We start from the raw sequence: 12,294 nt of genomic DNA, 5'->3' as shown, positions 1-12,294 counted from the left end.
ATTACGATAACAAAAATACTGAGAAAAAAATAGACGAGTAATATAATTTTTTTTGTCTATAAATTCATATACGTAATATTTTATTACTGCAAACGTGCATGGGTACGGTCGTACGGATTATATATCAAATTATAATAATAATAAAGAAACAAAATATTACAAAAAAAAAAAAAACCACAGCCACATATTTTCGTAGGCCCTAAGTGCCCGTAGTTTCTATGTGCTAATACAGTTTTGTATATAGGAGGAAACTCAAAATTATATGATGAAGGACAAAATACTTAATTGGATAATGCACGGGATTGGAATACGTATTATCTAAGAACAATTTATCCAACAACAATTAATAAACAAATAAACAATTTAAGATTGTACCATAGGTGAATTGTATGAGTTCTGACATAGTCTTCTTGAAATAAACGCAGGCATATGTCCGTCGTTTTAAATAACTGACTCTGTTAAATTTTGTTATAAAACGAACGGGAGCCCTTGAGAAACGATTGCGGATCCCCAAGGGCACGATTTTGGGAACCGCTGGTCTGGGTTCACCCAAGCAGGGACCGTACCGAAGCGGCGGCGGGGGGAGGGGATCAAAAGGAACGGTTCCGGTCGGGGTTGCTGCTTGCGAGAGCTGCACGCGTGTTCGTGACAGGTACGTGCGCACGCGGTCGGGCACTCGTTCCCGAAGTCTGTCGTTCGGTCGCATTACACATCCGACGCAGACGGGTTCGCGATTCCTATTCTTCGTCGCGGACCCTGCATGACCCTGCCCTCTACCCTGCATCCACCCGAGGGATCGGGACGAAAGCGAGCGCGCGCACAGGTGGACGACGATAAGACGAGTCGGATTACCGTGGCCACTCCGCTTCGACGCAGGTGTCCGCGATGCAACCGAAGTATCAGAACGCTTGCCGTCACGTGCACAAGTTTTGCACCGCATACGATCGTTGTTTGCACAGAGAGATCCGCACACGTCTCCCACCGGTGATCGGATGTTATTGTGTTCGACGAGGGGGTAATATCATTATTATTTTTTTTTCTTACAAAACGTGTAATTGTACGTATGATTACGGATTTTGCATCGAACGAAAACGGATCGTTTTACGAGAGAGAAAGGACTATTATTTTTTTAATAACGTTTTATGCGGTCCACCGCGTCGTATTGATTGTTCTCCAGAACACATATGATATGTGCGTGTACATGTTTGAACGCGATCCAAATACATGCGCTACATTACCTATATAAAATCTGAATAGTTACATAACTGGCTCACTGATCACCGTATCTCAAAAACTACTCGACGTACGCGCTTGAAATTTGGAACAGTGGTTGTACTCTAATGCTTTCAACCGTGCAATAGGAAAGGATTTTTCGAATATAGCGTTTTCAAGGGTCTAAACGGTTTTGTACTAAACGTATAAACTTTTTCATTTTTTCGGTCACCTAGGAAAAATTTGATTTGTCTAATATGTTTATTCCAATGATCACCGATTAAGATTTGTGTAAATTATTAAACAGTATGAATCGATAAAAATCAATAACATCATATATACAAATAATTTATGCTTTTTTCAACCTAACATTTTTTTAAGTTAAGGTTTTGTATCAGTTTTCTAATTTAAAATAACAAAATATCCCCCAGGGAGACTGGGTATTTCAATTACATAAAAATGAATGTTTGTATGTCCCTGTGCCTTTCTAAACTACTCGATTTGTTCGACGGTTTGTGACCGAGGGACTCCGAAACCACAGAACCGATTTCGATAAAATTTGGTACAGAAATAGATTAGACCTTGGAGAAGGACATAGTTTACCTTTTATTGCGATAAAAAGTAAAAGTAAGTATCAGTAGACCTGATAAAGCCCAAATGAGCAGTTTTTGTTTGGTTATTGCTATAACAACTGAAAAAAACGGAGAGGAACCTCATTATCACACAGCTCAGCAATTATAGCTTCTAAAAATGGTAAACGTGTCTATTTTATTGAAAATAATTTCCAAGGACGACTATCTTTTCCTCAAAAAACGACACTCGCCACTTCTTTTTGATCTCTGTACAAGATATTAATTTGCAATAACTTTTCTATATATTGAGGTGGAGATGTATTACACTTGGAACACAATCTAACTGAATTTTTAAAATCACTTTATTTGACAGACATGCCGCCGCACGTTCTAACATTAAAAATTGACGTGGTCGTCATTATTTTATGAAACATCCAACCACCATCCCTTTGAAATGGTACTAGGCTTCCAGTGAAAAAGTTGATGTACAACATAATCGAAGTTATAATTTTAAACGGAAAATTTAAAGGCCAACATTTACTATTGACACACATCCCAATGACTCCAAAAGATATGCCATTCGAATTCAAACGTTTGCAGTTTTCAATACGACTTACTTTTGCAATGATTATCATCAAAGTACAAGGACATAATACAACAAGTGTATGGACTGAATTTTGAAAATTCATGCTTCTCACATGGACAACTGTGTGTGGCCAGCTCACGCATCAAAAAACCTAATTTATTTTGTACGTATCAGAAAAGGAAAAACAAAAATATTGTGTAATCCAAGTGCACATCAATAAATGGCATTTATAACTGAAAAATCGAATTTTCAGACTTTTTTCGATAAAACAAATAAATAAAAAAAAAAACTAATGATCCAAAATAAATTGAATGTTGTTCTATGGATATGAGTAGATGTTTAAATTTAGTTAACAGCACAACAAGACGTGATTAGGTATGGCTATATTTAATATTTACCTATTACAATACATAAAAAATTATTATTTTAATCGCCATTTTGGCTGATTTATGCTTAAAAATACATAGCTTCTACTGTAAAACTCAAAAGGAGTTGAACATTCACGATTTTCTTAGCGGACAACGTTGGGTACCACTCACTCATTGATCATCGCTTACCATACGATAATAATAATAATTGATCATCGCTATACCTCAAAACTATATGAACTTGAAATTTGACATGTTTGTCTTTCCAATACTCAATACGCGTAATAAGATGGGATTTAAAAAAATATTGAAACCTGCTAAGACGGTAATTCAGAAGTAATTCAACGTACAACCAAAAATACCATACCGATTCATTTAATGTTCATTTTGTTTTATTGTAACCAACAGTTACACCAAACTTGGCTTTAAATAGTGTAAGGTAATAATCCATTAAAATCTATATCTCGGCCAAGAATATTCTGTGCGAAGCCGGGTAATTTAGCTGGTATATTATACATTTTCAACGCAGTGATTCATTTTGTAGAAATTTTCCCACAACATATGCATCGTAGGCTTCTACGGGTGACAACTGTTGGAAAACGTTTTTCTAAAAGTGTAATATTCGACATACATTATGAGCACGTCTCAATCATCCCAAAATACGTTAAAACATTATGATTTATTTATTTGGGTAAACACCTATACGGGCTCAAATACAGTATAAAACAATCTAAATAACTATACTCACCATATCATAATATGTATTATAAAGATTTATATCAAGTGCATTAGTTGTATAGATTAAATAAGAAAATAACATAATTAAAATGTAATAAATAATAAGAAAAAAGTATATATTTAGTAGTGTATATTCAATATCTGAAAACACGGAATAAAAGGATACAATTATTTTGTATGATTATATTTTTTATATTAAACAAATCAAAATTTTTCAAATTGTTACATTCTGTGGACATTCGAACGATTGGATTATTTTTATGATAAGATGGTGGTATGGAATTACAAACGTAGGATAATAACGCAATAGATATTGAGTAACATTAAAGTTTAATATATGCAATAGTTCTGGATAGAATAAACACCATCCATTGATTTAAATTTAAAAAAAATATAGCAGTATGTATCATCTTGTACTAATGAGGGAATCTAAATTAAATGCAATCTGAATTAAAGTAAGAGTTATTATCTCAGATAGATAAATATTGAAATACATATGTATTTTATATATGATTAATCGTAATTATGACTTGGCATCATAACAAATTCAACGATTAGAGACAATCAATTTTGATAATAAAAAACTACATTAAAATAATAACTTATTCTTTAATTTATTCTTTTAAAATTTGTTTAATAAAGTCATTAAAATGTTTATTCTTTATTCTTTATTGTTTACCAATGATAAATAAAAGGGTGAATAATATTTATAATAGTTCCTTTTCTTAACTATTTATAGAACCTTTTTATTGATGAACTTTTATGTAAGTAAAATATTTGTTTTAAGTATTAATTAACAATATGGGTTATCTATTACTTGTTACCTAAAATTTGTTTCTAAACCATAAAATGAGTTTTGAGAGTTGCGTACAAACCAACAATTGTGTATACAGTATTCAATATATACAATAGGGTGGAATGAATTTTTTTTTCAAATCAAACTTGTATTAGCTCTTGAAATTTGTGTATATACATAAAAAAAATGTGAAGTTAAAAATAAATACATTGATGTCTTGAGGTTCCTCATTAAGTATTAATTTTTACTAAAATAGTGAAAATAAAAAAAAATAGGAAATTTTACCATATTTTGTACCAACTATTATATATAGCGTAAAATTGTATAGAACTTTAATTGTAGGTCTTATTATGGTTTATAAAAAATATATTTAGAAATTTTTTCGTAAACTAATATTATTACCAGAAAATAAAAAAACACAAAATATTTTCTTTGTTTTGAAAAAATAATATTTTTACGATTACTGTACGTTTGTATAGAATTAGTGTGAAGCTTAAAAATAAATTTAATTATACCTTAAGGTTCTTAATTTACTTTGAATTTTTACTAATATTAAAAGCAGAAAAATTAATTTTATTTGTTTTTTAATTTATTTACTTTCCCATAATTATAAAATAATTAACATAAAAATCTTAAAACTAAATTATTAATATATAAACCGAACAAAATATACTTTATTTTATGAAATATACAATTTAAATTACTTTTTAACAAAATAGTCTTGTTTTTTTTATATATTGGAAAAGAATTTCTTGATTTAATTCTTACATAAATAAGCCCTTCCCTGTTTTCTGATTCACAAACAGCAACGGCTAATTCGGTTACAAAACGTACATTTCGTTCCACTGCTTGAGTATGAGACGGAATATTTATGATTATAATGGGGTTTTTTAATCCAATTTTTTTGTTAAGGGCGGTTCATAGATTGCTACTTGATCCCAAAAAATGATTTCCGTGTAGTTTGTTGCTTCAAAATTAAGTTTGAGAACAGTAAGGACATGAATGTTATTTAATTTATGTTTTCTCGCTTCAGAAATCTGTTTAACAGCAAATTTGTTTATTGTGGAATCTTCATCTGTAAGCATTGAAAGAAATATATTTTCTGGATGCGCAAAATAAGCATTTCGTCGAATTACCGTATCAATAATGTTTATAATATTTTTTGGAAAGCACCTAGATAATTGAATTATTTTGAAAATATTTCTTGGTCCGTCAATACATAAAGGATTTAGTTTTATGTGAAACCATATACTTTTACTATGTATTCAGCTAGAAGTTGAAGATTTTTACTATGGTTTTCAGTTTCTACATACAGTCTTAAAATCCGATTATCCATTGTCAACCATCTAGCATGGGAAAGTTTTCCCGGGTTTCTAAATGACGAGACGTCAATTTCACCCAATGATACTGCTTGTACTATGTCTCATAAGTATTTTTGGTCTATACTAAGATCTAAGAATGTATTTATGGTAGGAAGATTGTTTTTGATAATTTTTAATTTTTTAATAAGCAAATTTTCACATTTTCCTAAGTTTTTACCAATATTTCCTAAAAGTCAATGTGGTCCATTAGTTTTACCATCGAGTTGTTCTACCAAATGTCGTAATTGGAGTTCATTGAAATGAAAAAGACAAACAATCCATTGTAATGGTCTACCGAGTTCTTCTATTAAGCGAATTACACCAGTTTTATAACCAGTGTTAACAACGGTACCATCATATCCGATTGCAATAAGGTCTTTAGTCTCATACTTTGTAGAAAGAAAATTTAAAATTGATTTTTTAATATATAATAATACTAAAATCAATAACTGCAATCGATTTAATAATAAATATAGTGCATTAGCCATGGGGTTTTTTGTGATTATTTTCATACATTTAATTATAGCAATTAGATAGTTGATTTAATGTAAATTTATATAATCACCATTTTATAGAAAAAAAAAAATGATTAAATGTAAAAAATTTATAGTATCTTAAACCGTTCGATGTATACGTTTCAATAACTGTAAAATATCAATTTATGCAAAATAAAGGAAATATTTTGTGTTTTTTTATTTTTTTCGGAATAATATTAATTTACAAGAAATTTTCTAAATATATTTTTTATAGACCATAATAAGATCTACAACTTAAGTTCTATACAATTTTACTCTATATATAATAGTTTATACAAAATATGTTAAAATTTCCTATTTTTTTTCTATTTTCACTATTTTAATAAAAATGAGGAACCTCAAGATTTCAATATATTTATTTTTAACTCCACACACTTTTTTTATGTATATACATATATTTTAAGAGCTAATACAAGTTTGATTTGAAAAAAAAATAAAATTTGTTCCACCCTAATACACAATATAAAATATATTTTTGAACCGGTAGACCGGGGACTCAAGGTTTTGATTATGGTGAATACATTATTAGATTTTTACCCAATTACGCCACTGGATATAATCGACCCGGAGGTAAAAATAATATACATTATTTCGGAACACTACCTCAAGTGTCAACTGCATAGGTTGTACCAGACCCTCTTGGCAGGGGGGGGCAGGAAATACTTTAAGTAAAAAATTAACACTATTTTGTTTAAATCTTTAGACTAGCAATACTATAAAAAAAGTATTTTATTGATAACTATTTTAACTTATTTCAAATAAGATAATTTTGTAAAATGAATAATACACTTACAAATACCTACATTTATATTATTTTGTCTTATAAAATTTTAAAATAATAACTTACCACAATTTACCTGTGATGGTTCTCATAGGCCGACCCAGAGTGATACATTTGAGTGTGCCCTGTCATTTTTTTGGTTGTTTTTTCAAAATATAAAGGGGAGGCTATAAACACTTACGTGTAGACCGTGTTTTGATTTAAATTTTAAAAGTAAAGGCTTCGTTAATGATGTAAAATAACGATTGGTAAAATATACACGTAATTATTATTTCAGACTTATTCTGAACACTTGCAATATTACTTACAAAAAACTAAAATTTAATTGATGTGTATGCACATATATTCTGAATTGTAATTATTCAATTTTTTTATTCGCATTATTCATATTAGGGTGTACCAAGACACACCCGACACACCTCGTAGAGCCGCCTATGATGGTTCTTGTATGAAAAAGTCGTATAAAGTTTTAATTTTTTTACTTTGGTTTGTGTTCATAACTGTTATTATATTAATATTATCCAAAAAAACTCAAGTCAAATCAAAGTATAACATCATAAAAAAAGTTTGTGATACAGATAATAATAAAGTAATAATATTGGTTCATGATTTGTCAATGATAAAAATAAATTATAATATTATTGAAAATGTTGATGCAAAAAATCTTATCAGTATATTTACATGAATGGCTCCAACGGTTGTAGATAATAATATTATTAAATACAACCATGCAGACTCTAAATAAGCATGTAATATGAGGGGTTACCAATCAATATTTGAAATGTATAAGGAGAGTAAAATCTCGCAGGGGGGGCAGCTGCCTATCTTGCCCCTCCCGTAGTACCGCCTATGATCAACTGTATTCATTTAATGTAATCATCAAAGAAATGAGAGTAATTTATTTTTAGAACGAGAAAAAGACATTTTGAAACATTTAGAAGTATTTAGTTTCATTCCTTTTGCACGACACATCCGTCCAAATCTGTATTGGTCGTATTATATTTTATGGTACATTGTTTTTTTATAAATTCTCGAGTGATCGGTAGTTAATTTTTGGTGAGAACATTATAACAGTATACTTGCCTTTGATAGACAAGAAATTGCCGTGTTCTGTAAACTAAAACCGATATTTCTATCGTTGAGGACAAAAAATACAATATAAGATTCATTAACTGTATAATAATGTACAGAGTAACCGCTGTACATCACAACACGTCAGTCGATCGATCGTAAACACAGTATAACGGTACGGAAAAATTTAATTGGTACGTCTCGTGTTCAAGGTAACTGAATACTTTTCATCCATAATCATGTGATTTAGATATATTATGTATATATATATATATATATATATTATTTCGTCGCATGGGCGTTTTAACCGAGCAAATCGCGCGGAAGAAAAAATATCGTTTGTCATAAGCGATATTGTTCGCCGAGAAAAACCACGGTACGTCAAACGCTCCCCTCATCTACGTGCTGCAGCGGTACAGATCGTAAAATGCACCGGGAACGTAGTTAATGTGCATGTGATTTGCGTATTTGTCACGGCCGACTGGCGCGTTTAATGCCCGATGGAGATTCGTATCGCACGAAAGTAGTCGTGATATCGTTCAGTCGATATAATATGGAACGTTCGTACCAAAACGAACGTGAATAAGTATCATAAGCGTAAAAAAAAAAACTAAGGAGTATCTGCACTGCACGCACATACACCGGTACGTGCTGCGTATGACTTATTGCTACTGAATCCTGCGGACGCAGAAACGCCAAAGTCGGACGGTTTTGCGCGGTTTTCGTTGGATCCGGTACCGGGTACTAGGGAACGAGGACTAAACTGTAGGTAACTTTCTTCGAGTGGTCGCTTTCCTTGAAAGTGTAGTGCATGCTTTCTGTCAATCGCTTTCGTGTCACCCTCATCGCCGTGCAGAGAACTTTTTAAGGACCGACTCCACGGCGATCGGTACGGCGGATCTCGATGTTAGACATCATAGATGCCTTCGATCATAAACTCGCTTGGGGTTAACTCGGATGAATGGGTAAGGAACGAAAGCTTTTTGGCGCACTCGTCGAACAGAAGCGAAATACGATGCTTGCTTGTCCCGGTTCCAAGCCCGAGATATACTTATCCTCGCTTCGCATTTTGCTGCTCCGAGAGCGAGAAATCGTTAACGTGTATCGAAAATGAGTTTGATCGCAGGCTCACTGGAAGCATTGAATTTTGCCGCGGCAACGGTCGCCAAACGAAGTATATATATTCCCGTGAGAGATTATACTTATACCAATGGTTATAGATAAGTGAAGAATAAAATATAATTAAGTTACATTAGGGAAGCATGGTGAATTGCAGCAAACCAGTTAAATGACTGAAGACGCAAAGATAATATAATCACAGTCTTGACATGTTGAGTTGTGTTGAAATTTTTAAAATATCGGGTATCATATAAAATAGTATATCATTTTTATGTAATCGACAATTTTAACTTTTTATTCTCGATACTTTCTGACCTTCTTTTCTTCTACGGTTCATTTATAAGACTATTGCACATATTAAGGCGAACGACATAGGCAACTAACTTATCATTTATAAATAAATATATAATTGTATTGTTCAAATTTAAACCTAGTAATTTTATAACGTATCCTTATAGTCTATAGCCCATGAACTTAAATAACGTGTTGACAGCACTGATAATAGTCAAATAGATTATAAAATTGATAATAATTTTTCCCGTATTATCTGATTAGTCTCTACTATTTATTTTTCACGAAGAAAAATACTCACCATTATTCATACATTCTTTATACTTCTATTAAATCTGGGGACATCTTATTTATTTTTATATGTAATATTAAAAATATATGGAATTTTTTTTTAGAATGTTAAAACGCTGAATACTAAATTGTATTTACAATTCAGAATGTATTTTGTATATATTGCAGAGAACGCCACTTGGGAGAAAAATAAAAAAACAAAAAAATTAGCTAAGTGGTCTAAACAGATATAACCATGTAGTTGTTAAAATATAAGTGGTATAAGGAAACTTCTAGAAAACTTTATTGAAACTATTTTAAATTGTACCTAATTTAATAAAAAAATTACTTAAAAATATTTCTTATTTTACTACTATTTTTAATTTTTAAGTAATATTATCAGAAGTATTAAAAAATGTTTAGACATTTTTAATATTTTACAAAGTATTTTCAAAGTATTCACAATATAAAAATCGAACTTTGAGCGAATTGAGACGCTACCTGCGTGAGACATCTGTACTACCGAACTGCCGAGAAAACTTGCGACCGGAATGTGTACAAAAGCGGTGTCAACCCATCTTCTCTAAATCGTATCTATTGCACATGAATTGAAATATGGATAACGCTTATATAGTATTGTTAAGAAAAAAATAAAATCGTTGATGCAATTTTAAGTTGATCGCATCGTTGTACGCTTGGGTTTACTTCCATTCATAAACCGATTTGATATTATTTTTGAAATCAAAACTTTGACAGCTGATTAGAATATAGATATTACATTTTTCTACTCTGACATTGTATTGGCTAGTCACAATTGATTTCCAGTGTAGCAGTGTTCGATGAACTCATTTTGTTATAATGTATGTATCTCACATGATTACACGGTATTAATTTTATGATCGAACGAATATATTTTTATTGCTGACACATTATACCTTATGGAAATAATGAATAAGTTTTAACCAAGGCTGGGCATTTACGAGTTAAAAAGTTAAAGTTAAATTAAAAAGTTAAGTTACTTTTAACTAAGTTATTTAACGAGTTACTTTTATTTTCAAAAGTAACTTCCAGTTTAACGAGTTTCTTTTTTTTTTAAACAACTTCTAACTTAACGAGTTAATTTATTAATTTATCCTAATATAAATTTCATATATTTAAAATTATATTTAGTACTTACTAAGTACCTACTGTAATTAATACAATTACATATGTTTATTGAAAATAGTTAGACTTCCATTATATTGTGTTATTTGTTAAGCTTTGATAAAAATGTATGATAATATATTGTACATAAAAAAAGAAAATAACTTATTTTTAACTAAGTTAAGTTACTTTTTTTTCAAATTAACTTTTAACTTTTAACGAGTTAAATAAATAAGAAAACTAAATTTTAACTTTAAACTTAACTTACATCTTTCTGTATTAACTTAACTTAACGAGTTAAAATAATTAGTTAACTTGCCCAGCCTTGGTTTTAACTGTAGGAATTCGGTTGCAAAATTGTATCACCAAACTTATTAGTATTGATTTTAAGGAAAATCTTAAAGTAAGAATATTAACCTAATGAAACTATAATAAGTTTGTTTTGATGAACAGTTTAAAATCAATTTTGGCTTATATTATCACAATGCAAAAATATGATGAAAGTTCATTCATAAAAAAATTATTATACGACGTGATGTGATTATCTCTGGTGCAAAACATACAATACAGGACTGAATTTATTTTAATGGTGAAAACAACAATGAATGTATTTTACTGTAATGTACTAGAAAATCACAAAAATTGATATTTGATGTTTATAGCTTTGTCATAAACGGAGTACATAAAACCGAATATATTTATCATAATGGTTTATAATAGTATTAATAACTTTAATGGATCATTTTTATTTTGAAATAATTTACAATGGCGAATAGTCACTGTCATTTTAATAAATATTTTATTACAAATGGTAAACAAAACGTAATTGAATTATGGTTTTAGCCATAGTACATAATTTTATTTAACAATTTTTTATTATTTGTTATTCCATGCTTAAATGATTAAAAGTAGATGTCGAATAAGGTGGCCCTTATTTATAAACTTTCAAATTTTTAATTTTTCATCCTCCCAATTTTTTCATTACCATACGAAAGTTATGTGGGTAAAATTTGATGATTAATAATCCCCTTCAGGTGCCGCAAGAGGGTTGAATATTCACCAAAGAGGGTAGTTTTAGGTTTATTCTGATTTAATTCATTATATATTGCATTTAGCATGAAATTGTATAGTACTTAAATTGTAGATTCAAGTATTCTCTATAAAAAATAATATTTTAACAAATTTCTCGTAAATCTATTATTTTCTGTAAAAAACTGATTCTTAAAAAAAAAAAATCGAAATTTTACATATATTCTCTATATGATTGTTTTTACGATAACATACTTATAAATCTTTAAAGATGAAATAAAATAAAATTGTTTAAAACTAATGTACTAAAGCTAATTTTACAATTATATTTGTGTAATAACCGTCCACGCGCCCGCTCGAAGATTAAATTATATCTTATCTATATTTGCATATTTCTTATCGAGCTTTTCTTATTCAGTTA

The sequence above is a fragment of the Sipha flava genome, unplaced genomic scaffold, assembly GCF_003268045.1.
Source record: "Sipha flava isolate LNK unplaced genomic scaffold, YSA_version1 251_pilon_pilon, whole genome shotgun sequence".
Lineage (NCBI taxonomy): Eukaryota > Metazoa > Arthropoda > Insecta > Hemiptera > Aphididae > Sipha > Sipha flava.
The sequence above is the reverse complement of the archived record's forward strand: the minus strand, read 5'-3'. Positions refer to the sequence as shown.